Source organism: Carassius auratus, unplaced genomic scaffold (genome assembly GCF_003368295.1).
Source record: "Carassius auratus strain Wakin unplaced genomic scaffold, ASM336829v1 scaf_tig00217546, whole genome shotgun sequence".
In the NCBI taxonomy this organism is placed as follows: domain Eukaryota; kingdom Metazoa; phylum Chordata; class Actinopteri; order Cypriniformes; family Cyprinidae; genus Carassius; species Carassius auratus.
The window spans coordinates 21,809-34,523 of record NW_020529118.1 but is presented as its reverse complement, the minus strand read 5'-3'; positions in this window follow the sequence as shown (position 1 = coordinate 34,523).

Here is a 12,715-nt window from a genome sequence, read left to right as displayed (position 1 = left end):
AGCATATTTTTAAAACGTATTTAAATATTAAATGTATGCTTATTTGCAACGGTTATGCTAACAACAATAAAAATAAAATAAAAAAAATAAACATTTATAAAAGTAAAACAGCGACATCTGCTGACGGACACATGCTGCGCTGTCACAGGAACATCCCAGCTGAAGATAATGAGGACATTTTGTCGCTCCCTTAGCAAAGTGCTTTCCTAACGACTACTTAATGGCACGCACATGCCCCACTCACTCCAAAGTCCTCACTTCAAGGGGATAGGGATGATCACTTCCATTTGGAATTTGTCCAGACTAGTATCGGAACATCCCTAGATTTCACATAGAGCAGCTGTTACTACACAGAGCCGTTGTTAATAGAGAAGATGCGCAAATCCACTTCATTTTCAGGGTTTTTTGGCGCATTTTCTCTATTAACAACGGCTCTGTGTAGTAACAGCGGCTCTATGTGAAATCACGCACCTGATGGAATTAACAGCTGATTAGAGAACCGGCTTTACTGACGAGATGCGCATTAACGATCGGCCGATCGTGATCGGAGCACCCCTATGTAAAACCGTCTAGTAACGGTTTTCTGCACAGCACTGATTGCACTGTTTTATAACAGCACATGTACTTTTACAGAGAAATATCTAACATAAGAAACCAAAGGTCAAGAGCCCAACTGAAGCAAACACTGATCTCTATGATGGTGGCATAATTTTAACCAATAAAACATCAGCATCTGATCCTCTGTAACGCCCAATAACAGCAGGTGTTCATCACCAATGCACAATCATCATTTAATTAGTCTCTTAATTATCTCATTGACTTTAACTCTTTGAGGACTTGGGATTTGAGTTGAGACTAGTTTGTGACTTGGAAGGAATGACTTGTTTCCTCCTCTGGTGAAATCAGCTGCTGAGTTCATGGGTGGAGCAAAAATGTGGCAGGACTTTTACTTTCTGACCCCTGGACTCTCCACCTCTGCTGGAGATTTTGCTGTGCAGGTACTTGAGCTCATTTTCTAAAAGCATGCCGTTCTGCAATTACATTCCGTCGAGGAACAAAGTATGCTTGTAAAACCTCAATAGCTTCCTCCATCGTCTCTCCTTGATTTGGCAAAGTAAAAATAATCTCTGACTTTCCGAGCCCAAACAATGAAGAAACAGAGCTTTCTTTCGTGCAACAGGCCATTCACCTCCAGATGCATTAACGACCAATAAATAATTCCTGAACATCTTTAGCCAAACATCAAAGGGTATCGAAGGCTCACCAGGACATGGCAGAAATGCAGAGGTGGAGAGTCCAGGGGTCAGAAAGTAAAAGTCCTGCCACATTTTTGCTCCACCCATGAACTCAGCAGCTGATTTCACCAGAGGAGGAAACAAGTCATTCCTTCCAAGTCACAAACTAGTCTCAACTCAAATCCCAAGTCCTCAAAGAGTTAAAGTCAATGAGATAATTAAGAGACTAATTAAATGATGATTGTGCATTGGTGATGAACACCTGCTGTTATTGGGCGTTACAGAGGATCAGATGCTGATGTTTTATTGGTTAAAATTATGCCACCATCATGGAGATCAGTGTTTGCTTCAGTTGGGCTCTTGACCTTTGGTTTCTTATGTTAGATATTTCTCTGTAAAAGTACATGTGCTGTTATAAAACAGTGCGATCAGTGCTGTGCAGAAAACCATTACTAGACGGTTTTACATGATGAAGTAATTATTAGGCATCAGCCTGTTTATTTCCAAAACGATTTTATGTATTTATTATTAACAAATGTTCAGTTTTTAAATAACCTATCTTGTGGAACCGTTGGTTTAATCACTATAATGAATACATTTCCTAATGTATGTAATAAATATACATTTTTCAAAATCTTTTCCTAATAAGACGCACAGACATCATGACCCAGCATATGAATCTCAACAATGGTGACAATCAACAAAACGCTTCAAGCTGAAGTGCATGCTGGGTAACACCATAGTAAAAACTCTGATTATGCACTGTAGCATGAATAATTATTGTAACCACTGTTGAGGATCATATGATAAGTGCTCATGTCTAAAATCCCGAGCCTGTACAATTTTTTCCCCCAATATTTAAGCATTACAATAATATTTGTTTAATAGGACTTTTCTTGTAGTTCAGAAATTGCTGAACATAATTTAACAAACCAAAGAGAGACACCTTCATGAAGTTAATTAAAATGTTTTAGATGAAAAAAGGGCAATTAAATTTTCTACTTCAAGCTTTTAATTCAGCAATGTGTTAATGTTTACTACATAACACAACCGCAAGTGTTTAAAAAGCAAATTACTTTGAATTATGTAAAGGGTCAAGAGCCCAACTGAAGCAAACACTGATCTCCATGATGGTGGCATAATTTTAACCAATAAAACATCAGCATCTGATCCTCTGTAACGCCCAATAACAGCAGGTGTTCATCACCAATGCACAATCATCATTTAATTAGTCTCTTAATTATCTCATTGACTTTAACTCTTTGAGGACTTGGGATTTGAGTTGAGACTAGTTTGTGACTTGGAAGGAATGACTTGGTTCCTCCTCTGGTGAAATCAGCTGCTGAGTTCATGGGTGGAGCAAAAATGTGGCAGGACTTTTACTTTCTGACCCCTGGACTCTCCACCTCTGCAGAAATGGTTTCATTCATAAAGGTAAAATCCTCGTCGCTAATTTTGTATTGTTTCAAGTCCAGTTAAGCATGAAGATTCAGATTCTAGAAATTACATATTAAAAGATTTATTAGCATCATAGGCCAACAACAAACACAGCCTGAGCAAGCCTTGGAGGCCTGTAAGCTTGCCTTTTGCCACAATTCTCCCCCCCCCCCCCATATTATATGGAACAATCAGAATGTGCTGCGCGGAAAAAAAATCTATCTTTATTAAGGATTGGGTTGACAAAGGTGTTATTTTTATTTTGTATTAAAGTGATAAGTGAAGTGACATTCAGCCAAGTATGGTGACCCATACTCAGAATTTGTGCTCTGCATTTAACCCATCCAAAATGCACACACACACAGAGCAGTGAACACACACACACACACACACTGTGAGCACACACCCGGAGCAGTGGGCAGCCATTTATGCTGTGGCGCCCGGGGAGCAGTTGGGGGTTCGATGCCTTGCTCAAGGACACCTAAGTCGTGTTATTGAAGGTGGAGAGAGAACTACCCCCACCCACAATTCCATCCGGCCCGAGACTAGAACCCACAACCCTTAGATTGGGAGTCCAACCCTCTAACCATTAGGCCACGACTTCCCCAAATATTGTATTGAATAAGGATGGTAACTTTTATTCCTACAATGAATTTATCAACCTTTTTGGAGTAAATTCATCACCTAAAATTTATAAATAATTCTATTTCACCTAAACTTTTGCATATGGTAAGGTCATTCTGTAGCTACAGAATATCCGTTTGTGAAAAGCCCCAATTGTCTATTGGAGGTTTGGAGCTTTCCAATGTCAAATGTAATAACTTTTGGATTAGAAAATGTCTTATTAGGAAGTCTAGTTGTCATCCCAAAGCTTTTTTAAAATGGAAATTGAATTATCCTTCTCTTTCTACAATTAATATAAGGACTGGCATTAATAAGTTTCTGTTACCTAACAAGTGGAAAGAGCTTCACTTTAAAATTCTACATAATTACTATCCCTGTAACTCTCTCCTTTCTAAATTTAGCTTCGACATATCTTCTCACTGCACATTCTGTAATTCTAATCTTGAAACAATACCACATCTGTTTTTTGAATGCGATTATGCAAAAGAGTTCTGGAAAAAAGTAGCCTGGCTTATATTTTCTGCTTATTACAAACTCTTTACATTTGAGGTTGTGAATGTGCTGTTTTTGATTTGGGACACCGGGTCAAAGGAGATGGATGACAGATTAAAATTGCTTACTTTATGTGGTGCGTTTCATCTTCATAAGTGTAAAGTAACTTTTTCAAAGCCCAATTTTAATCTTTTTTTGTGTTGATCTTAAATTATTTTATGACTCTCTTTGTTTATCAGCTAATAAGAAAGCTGCTAAAACTTCTTTGCTGCTTAAAGAAATTATGGTTTCATTATAAGTTACTTCCTGAATTTCTGAAGATTTATTATTTATTTTTGTATTTCCAATGTTATTTATTTCTATTTACTTTTATTCTTCTTTTGTATTTGTAATGTCTATGAATCTTTTGTTAATTTTTTTTACCATAGACTATCCCTTATCTACTGCCCTGCTTTACTCTGAGTGTATTGTATTATTTTTTATTTTATTTTTTGTGTTTGATTCTGTATCCCCTGTGCAATTTGTTAAATAATAATAAAAAAACAAACAAACAAACAAAACAAAACAAAAACACAGCCTGCATGCCACATGGTTGCTCCCATTGAATTGTTCTTCTACGCTTTTATAGATACCAACTAGTAACCCATAGTGCCCTCTTCTGGTAAATCAGTAATACAAGAACACAACAGTACTGACTTGGTACTGAAGGTCTTTTGACAACGCTACCCAGATCCTTTTTAACTTAACCCATTATGTCAGTGACAACTTTATCCATCTTAAGTATAGTGGTAATTCTTTAGTTTCTACCAGTAGCGCATTAGTAGTTATTTTAATAGCACCGATACTAAGCCTAAGAGCTCTGTATTCAGTCTAGTTTTTCCAACACACTCTTGGCTGCTGCCACTCTATATACTGTACCATTCACTCATAGTCTAAACTTTAGGGAATCAACGTCTTTTCAAAAGTTTTGAGCTGGTGCTTTACTTTACATTTCACAATTATGATGAAAACCCTATTAACTTTTTGAGTCAGCTCAAATAATTTCTAATTCTGACTATTTGGTACTATCAACTCTTTCGTACCTGCTCTGCTGCTTCATTGACAACAACATTGATATATATATATATATATATATATATATATATATATATATATATATATATATATATATATATATATATATATATATATTTTTTTTTTTTTTTTTTTTTTTTACTTTCTACTCAAAGAAATCTGAAATAAATTTGTTCACAACTGTTTTCAACATTGGTTCATATCTTCACCCACTGTTTCCTGAAATCACCTTGAGAGCTGTTATGGATAAATGAGTTGACTTGAGTAGATTTACTTAATTTTCCAAATGTGTTAAATTTACTTGAAAAATGCTTGTGCAAAAACTTGCCAAATAAAAATTAAGTAAATTTACTTATTACTTTATAGTTGTCCTTTTCGGTCTGCTGTTTTGTCACCCTCTAAATCCAGTATTACTTGGAGTAAGCCATTTAAAAGAAGAATAGCATAACTCTCTTTGTTATACAACATTGGACTGATTATTCTTTATCAACACAAAAGCCTGCTCTTTTATTTACGCCTGTTTTTTAATGAAATGGTATATAGTTATTCATATTATGATCAAATATATTGTGTATTCAAATAGCGTATTGCGAGACTAACCCCCATCAAAAAAAAAAAGGAAAAAAAAAAGTACAAGTCTCATGGTGGGCCAACCCCAATCCAACGCAGAGCAGCGTCGAGCTGGAAGCGAGAGAGTTCGAATGAGAGATGACGTTTACATCATTTCCGTTTTAACGTTTATTCATACATTATTTATATTGAAATATGTTATGTAGGCAATAACTCAGTTTAATATTTTACCAATTTACTGAGGTGACATCGCTGTTAATTTACAAAAATGATGATAATTTTAAAATGTTCGTTAATCACACTAGTGCAGTGGTTCCCAAACTTTTTTCAGCATGCACCCCTTTCTAGTGTTTGGCACCTGTCAAGCACCCCCCAACACCTTACTCTGGTTAGATTTCACATTTTTAATTGCAATAACTAAATACAAATATTCACTGTAAATTAGAAAACATAATAATAATAAAAGATCACTTCCTTTTTTGTGAGATGGATGGGCCTGCATGTTTGCACACAGATCATATACATTAAATATATATGATATATACATATAAATATTTAATTTCTTTAAAGTGCCCGTTTTTAACCTGGATTCACGAAACATTCTTAAGAAGAAATTTCTTCTCACCTTCCATTTTCTTCTTATTTTTTAATTTTAGAAAAAACTTAAGGATATTTTGTATTCCCAAAAAAATTCATCTTAAGAATATTCTTATCTTTTCTTAAGATTGTTGAAGATAATCTTCTAGGAAAGCCCCAGACTTTTCTTAAATCCAAATAATAATAATTATTTAATTAATTTATTGGGTTATTTGAAATTAATTGTTATATTTGAACATTACAGCAACAGCTACATATAATACATAGGAGGACTAGAGATGTGCACAAGTTTTCTGAAGGGACAGCGATGACTGATTTCTTTTACTGTCTATGGTTAGCACCTAATATGGACTAAAAGAACAGGGCGGGGCTATTGTGACACAAACATGCTTGTAAGATGAAATTAAATCAATTGTAATTTATACAGTAATGTAGTGTGTAATGTGAAATGTGAAATTTTATTTCTTAATAAAACCTTTGCATGTAAAGTTTACCTCAGTTAAATACATAAAAATAATAAAGAGCGATCTTTTTCCCCGCCATTACAAACATTCTCTTGCGCACCCCTGGTGGTCAGTCTGCGCACCACTAGGGGTGCACGCACCCCAGTTTGGGAACCACTGCACTAGTGCATTCATTCTGATGTAAAATTAACGGTCGCCTGAGGGCGCTCTACAACCATCTTCCGAACGCTGCTTGAGCGAGTGTCAAGATGCTAAAAATAATACATACATACAATTATAAACGTGTTAACGTGTGTTTATTTTGGTTCTCGGTATTTTAAAAGTATGTAATGATTATGAACATAAAAGCATTACAAAATAAATTAATACTATTCCACATATGAAACCACAAAGCTGACGGGGAGGTATCTATAATTGCAATATAAAGTCATTTTGAATATTATTGCTATTAATATTATCTTCTAAAATAAGGTACAAGTAATATAAAAGAGCATATGACAATGTTTTTGCACCAGCTCCAATTCTCACGCGCAGTGCATACGTCCCAATCCGTTCACTTATTTGTTCACTCCTAACTTATATAGTGCACTCAACTGCCATACACTATACAGAGATTAGTGAATGAGTGAACGAGTGAGCGATTTCGAACACAGCTGTTCTGATGACGCAAGAGTTGCAACTATGGCAGCTGAGAAAGCTATTTGTTGGGGGGTTCCGCCAAGATGGCGGTCTGACTATACACGCTTTAAAGAGCTCCGCAAACTCAAACTACTTGATTTGTAGTGCGGTAAGGAAAAACGATTAATCTTTCTTTTGAACCATAAAAGGCTTCCATTACGACTATAATGATTGAAAATGGGAAAATCTGAAAAAAGAAAAAACAAGAACGTGTGTCAAGCCAATGCCAATTCTGCTAAAGCTGCCTCGACAAAACAGCAAGTTTCGAACAAACTTTTGAGTGACAATCTGCATGATTACCTCGAGTCAGAAATGGATTGTGCAGATATTATGCCTCCTGAGGTAGTTATCCCTCCTCTCCCCATGTAAGTCTCCTGTTATTAAACAGCGAAAGATAGAGAGCCTTGATGCTGCTAATATCTTTTCACAACTCGATTCTAATTAACAATCGATCTGATGGCCTGGAACGTATGGTGGCGGAGAATGCTCGAGCGATCGCGAGTATGAAAGAGACTGTTAACGAAAACACCAAACAGATAGCCGACGTAAAGACAGCTGTTTAGTTTGTATGTGCCGAAGTTAATGACGTCAAAAGCCAGATCGGTCTGATGGAGACAAAAGTGAAGAAAGTCGAGGCGAAATCATCTGAGCATGAACAAAGTTTATCCCATCTCGAAGGATACACACGGCGTTGGAATCTGAGAATCTACGGGATCCCTGAAAAAGGAGACGGAGGATGTTCGGGACAGGGTTATCCAGGTCTGTCAGCAGCTCTTACCAGAAGCAAAGGATAAACTTCCTTACACCGTAGATACTGTACATCGACTTGGGCGTAAGCAAACGAGCAGCGACAAACCTAGAGGGATCATCTTTCAGTTTACCTCGCGCTTTTACCGTGATGCCATTTGGCGGGCAGCGAAAGACTCTCCTTTTCTCAGGAATAACAACTTAAAGCTGTCTGAGGATCTTTCCCCAACAGATAGAGAAAAGAGGAACAAACTATGGCCTCTTGTGGACAAAGCACGTCGGGACAACAAGCGGGCATACTTTGTTGGAGGAAGAGCGTTTGTGGATGGCACTGAAATTTTTCCACCAACCTGAGTGTCCCCTCTGATTGCTTATTTGCGTCACTCTTTCGAGATGCACTTTTGCCGATTGTGGAGTTCTATGTTAATAAGTTAGAGTGCATATCCACGTTAATGTTCTCAAGTCAAATACTTTGTTACTTTTAAGCTCTAACCCTGATAATAATGTTTAACGTTGCACTTTATTAAAAAGTGGCACTGAGTTTAGCTTAATAGAAAACCAGGCGCTTGAATGCTATTTGTTTATTTGATACACGTTTGTTATGGGTTCTTACCGTCTTAAAGATAATACTCTCTACACCTATTTTGTAGGCTACTGCACTACATCAGTATATAGTTTTTACTGTTGTTTGCTGTGCTCATTTTTATGCATATTTCTTTAGTCCGATCTCAACAAGTTAATTGTATTAGCTTATTATTTTAATTTTTTTATTTCCTTATTTTCCTTTATGGTTCTATTCACTCACTTAATGTGAGAGGGCTAAGAGATTCTACTAAACGTAAAGCTATATTTCTATACCTTAGACAGTTTAATTCAGATTTTTATTTTTTACAAGAATGTCATTCAGTCAAAGACGACTTTAAATTTTGGAGGTCAGAATGGGGATTGGACCTATGGATGTCCCATGGAACATCAAGTTCAGCTGGGGTCTGCATCTTACTTCATCGCTTTAAGGGGAAAATTATGTTTTCTGACTGTGATCCAGGTGGTCGGTATATTTGCCTCCTACTTGAAGTCTCAGACATAATGTTTATTATTACCAATCTGTATGGGCCTAATCAACAAAAAGAAAATGAAGATTTCCTTTATAGAATGGGAGAACGTATACTTTCATTGTTAAATAATTACCCCAACTCTTATTTGGTTTTTGGAGGAGACTTTAATGTGGTTCTGGATAATAATATTGATAGATGGCCCCCAAAATCTAATAATTCTAATTTCTACTTAAAGATGTTCATGCAAAGATTTTCTTTGGTTGATAGCTGGAGGGAAACTCATCCATCTTTAAAAGTATTCACATGGAATAATAAATCTTTTTCGTACCAATCTCACATTGATCTATGGCTTGCTTCTAAAGAGCTGAATAATATTTCAACTGATATTATTCCTTCACCTTTATCTGACCATAAAAGCATTTCTATTCGCATCCTCATTTCATCTAATGTTAATTCATATAGTACTCCCTCTTATTGGAAGCTCAATAACTCAATTCTTACCTATAATGAAGTTAGAATTAAAATTGATGACATTATTACAAATTTTTGGAACAAAGCAAATTTAGAAGATAACTACTGCAGTAATTGGGAGTTAGCTAAATATGAAATTGGTAAATATTTTCGAAAATTCAGTAGTGACTTGGCTAAAAAGAGGAAGTCTAATGAGAGTAGTGTTATCTGTAAAATTGCTAGTCTTTTGGCCAAAAATGTGGAAGATATGACTGATTTTGATAAAGCTGAACTTGCCGCACAGCAACAACAATTAGATAAAATATACAAATATAAAGCTGAAGGAGCTTACGTCCGATCACGCAGAAAGTGGCTAGAGGAAGGCGAGCAAAGCTCTGCTTATTTTTTTCGTTTAGAAAAACAACAAGCTAAAACAAATACAATAAGGAAACTCATGATTGATGGAGTATTAAATGAAGATCAAAAAGTAATTGGAAAATTCTGTTCTAAATTTTACACGGATTTATACAGATCTAAATTTTGCCACCAAGATGCAACTGATTTCTTCGAGTCTCATCAGAACATACAACAATTAAATATGGTAGATAAAGATTTTTGTGATGCTCCTATTACCACAAATGAGATTGTAGAAGCAATTAATTCATTAAAAAATGGAAAATCTCCTGGCACTGATGGGCTCACCTCAGAATTCTATAAATTATTTAGTAAAAATATAACCCCATTTCTATTACAGGTTTTTAGAGAAAGCATAGAGAAAACATTTCTTCCTCCAACCCTATGTCAAGGAATAATAACTCTAATTCCGAAGCCAAATAAAGATCCCCTTCTTATTGATAATTGGCGCCCAATTACTTTATTGAATAACGACTACAAAATAATAGCTCTAGTTCTGGCCAAAAGATTAAAATGTGTCCTAAATTCTTTTATTGATGAAACAGTCAGGATTTCTGCCAAACAGACATATTTCAAACAACATACGCTTAATATTAGATCTATTGGACTATTCATATTTACTCCCAAAAGAAAGTTTTATTTTATTTTTAGACTACTACAAAGCATTTGACACATTAGAACATGGATTTTTGTTTCAAGCACTAAATAGAATTGGTTTCGGTGACTCGTTCTGTAATATGGTCAAAATGCTGTATATGAACAGTAGCAGCTCCATTAAGTTGAGTAACAACTTTTGTACCTCTCCCAGATTCTTCTTGAACCGTGGATTTAGACAAGGATGTCCAGTATGTCCTTATCTTTTTTTAATTGCTACACAATTTCTTAGTTCACACATCAAAGCAAGCCATCTAAAAGGCATCATTATTGGCAATACAGAGTTAATTATTAATCAATTAGCGGATGATACTGTTCTGTTCTTAGAAGACTCTACGCAAATACCTGCAGCCTTATGTACTCTTCATCTCTTCTCTAAAGCCTCTGGCCTACGTCTCAATATTAATAAATGTGAATTACTTCCGTTAAAAGACAGTATGATCTCTTCATTTGATGGTATTGCAATTAAAAACTGTGTTACTTGGGTATAAAAATAACCAAAGATAACTCTAGATGTTCTGCTAATTTGGACCCAATTGTTATAAATACAATGAAACGGTTTAACTGCTGGCTGCAGAGAGACCTTTCTTTGAAAGGCAGAGGTTTGCTTGTCAAAGCGGAGGGTCTGTCTCGCCTTACTTATGCTGCTCAGTCACTGTTCATTGATAAATACACTTGTAAACTTATCGATGGAATCTTAGTTAATTTTTTATGGAAAAATAAACCCCACTATTTGAAAAAGTCAGTGATACTAAATACTCAACAAAAGGGCGGCTTAAACTTCATTGATTTTAGTTCACTAAATAACATAATAAAAATAAATTGGCTTAATCGATTCCTTAAAAATCCCACCTCTTTTTGGAATGTTTTCCCTCAGCATGCTTTCTCACAACTTGGTGGTGCAAAATTTGCTTTAATGTGTAATTATGATATTTATAAACTCCCTGTCAAGCTATCTAACTTTCACCAACAAGTCCTTCTGCCGTGGAATCTCATCTACAAACATAACTTTTCTCCTCACCGATGTTATATATGGAACAATAGGCATATTTTATTTAAGAATAAATCTTTGTTCTATAATAACTGGTTCAATAATGGAATATATCATGTTAGACAGCTCTTTAATAACGAAGGTCTGCTTTTTAGGTATGCAGAGTTTCTTTCAGAATATAATATACCGGTAACTCCCAAAGAATTTGCCACAGTAATGGGTGCTATTCCTTCTGGGTTACTTATGCTTTTTAAAAACAATACTCTCTCTTTGGGTCCGTTGTCTCATCCTGAGCTTGTCAATACACCTATTGGCAAGATATGTTTCACTGAAAAAAGGAAGAAATTATAAAGTAAGAGTTTTATTCCTTGAAAACATTATTTCTGCCCCTCCTGCAATCTCATATTGGAATAGGCTTTTTGATAATCTAAATTGGAAAAATATATGGTCCATACAGCATAAATTTTTCCTGACAAACAAAGTAAAAGAAATATCTTTTAAATTAGTTCTTAATATTTACCCAGTCAAAAATTTCCTTCAGAAAAAATTCAGATCTGGTTTTGAAACTAATTGCTCTTTCTGTCAGAATGACACTGAAACACTTCTTCACTTGTTTTGGTCGTGCAGTTACACTCGGAAACTTTGGAAAGATGTTAGTTGGTTTATCTCAAGAAATATCTGGCAAAATTTTTCTATGAATCCCCAAATTGTTATATTTGGATTTTTTGAAGCGGATTCTAATGCCTGCTTTATAATAAACTTAATTATTTTCCTGTGCAGATTTTATATTCATAAATGTAAATTCTCAAACTGTAAACCAATTCATTTGGTATTTTTGCATGAGATAAAACAGTATTTAAATACAATCTTGTCATCTCTTAACCCAAAAGCGATCAGAACTTGTAAAATTTGCACGACTTATGGACTCTTTGCCTTGTTAAATGTTTAGATTTTCTTTCATGTGAGTAATGCCCTCTTTCTGTATCCTTCTTTTTTTTTTTTTTGGTAATGTTATTTATTTATTTATTTTAAACACTTTTTTTGTATTATGTTGTTGAAGTGTTCTCTGTCTCTATTTTTGTTAATTGAAAATTATTGTTGTGTTCTAACTGTTTAAAATAAATAATAATAATAAAAAAAGCTATTCGTTGTGTTCTTTTTGAAGAATTTTCGGAGCCTTATGAAATCAGTATAAATACACGTTTAATAGCCTACTGCAAAATACGCTCGATG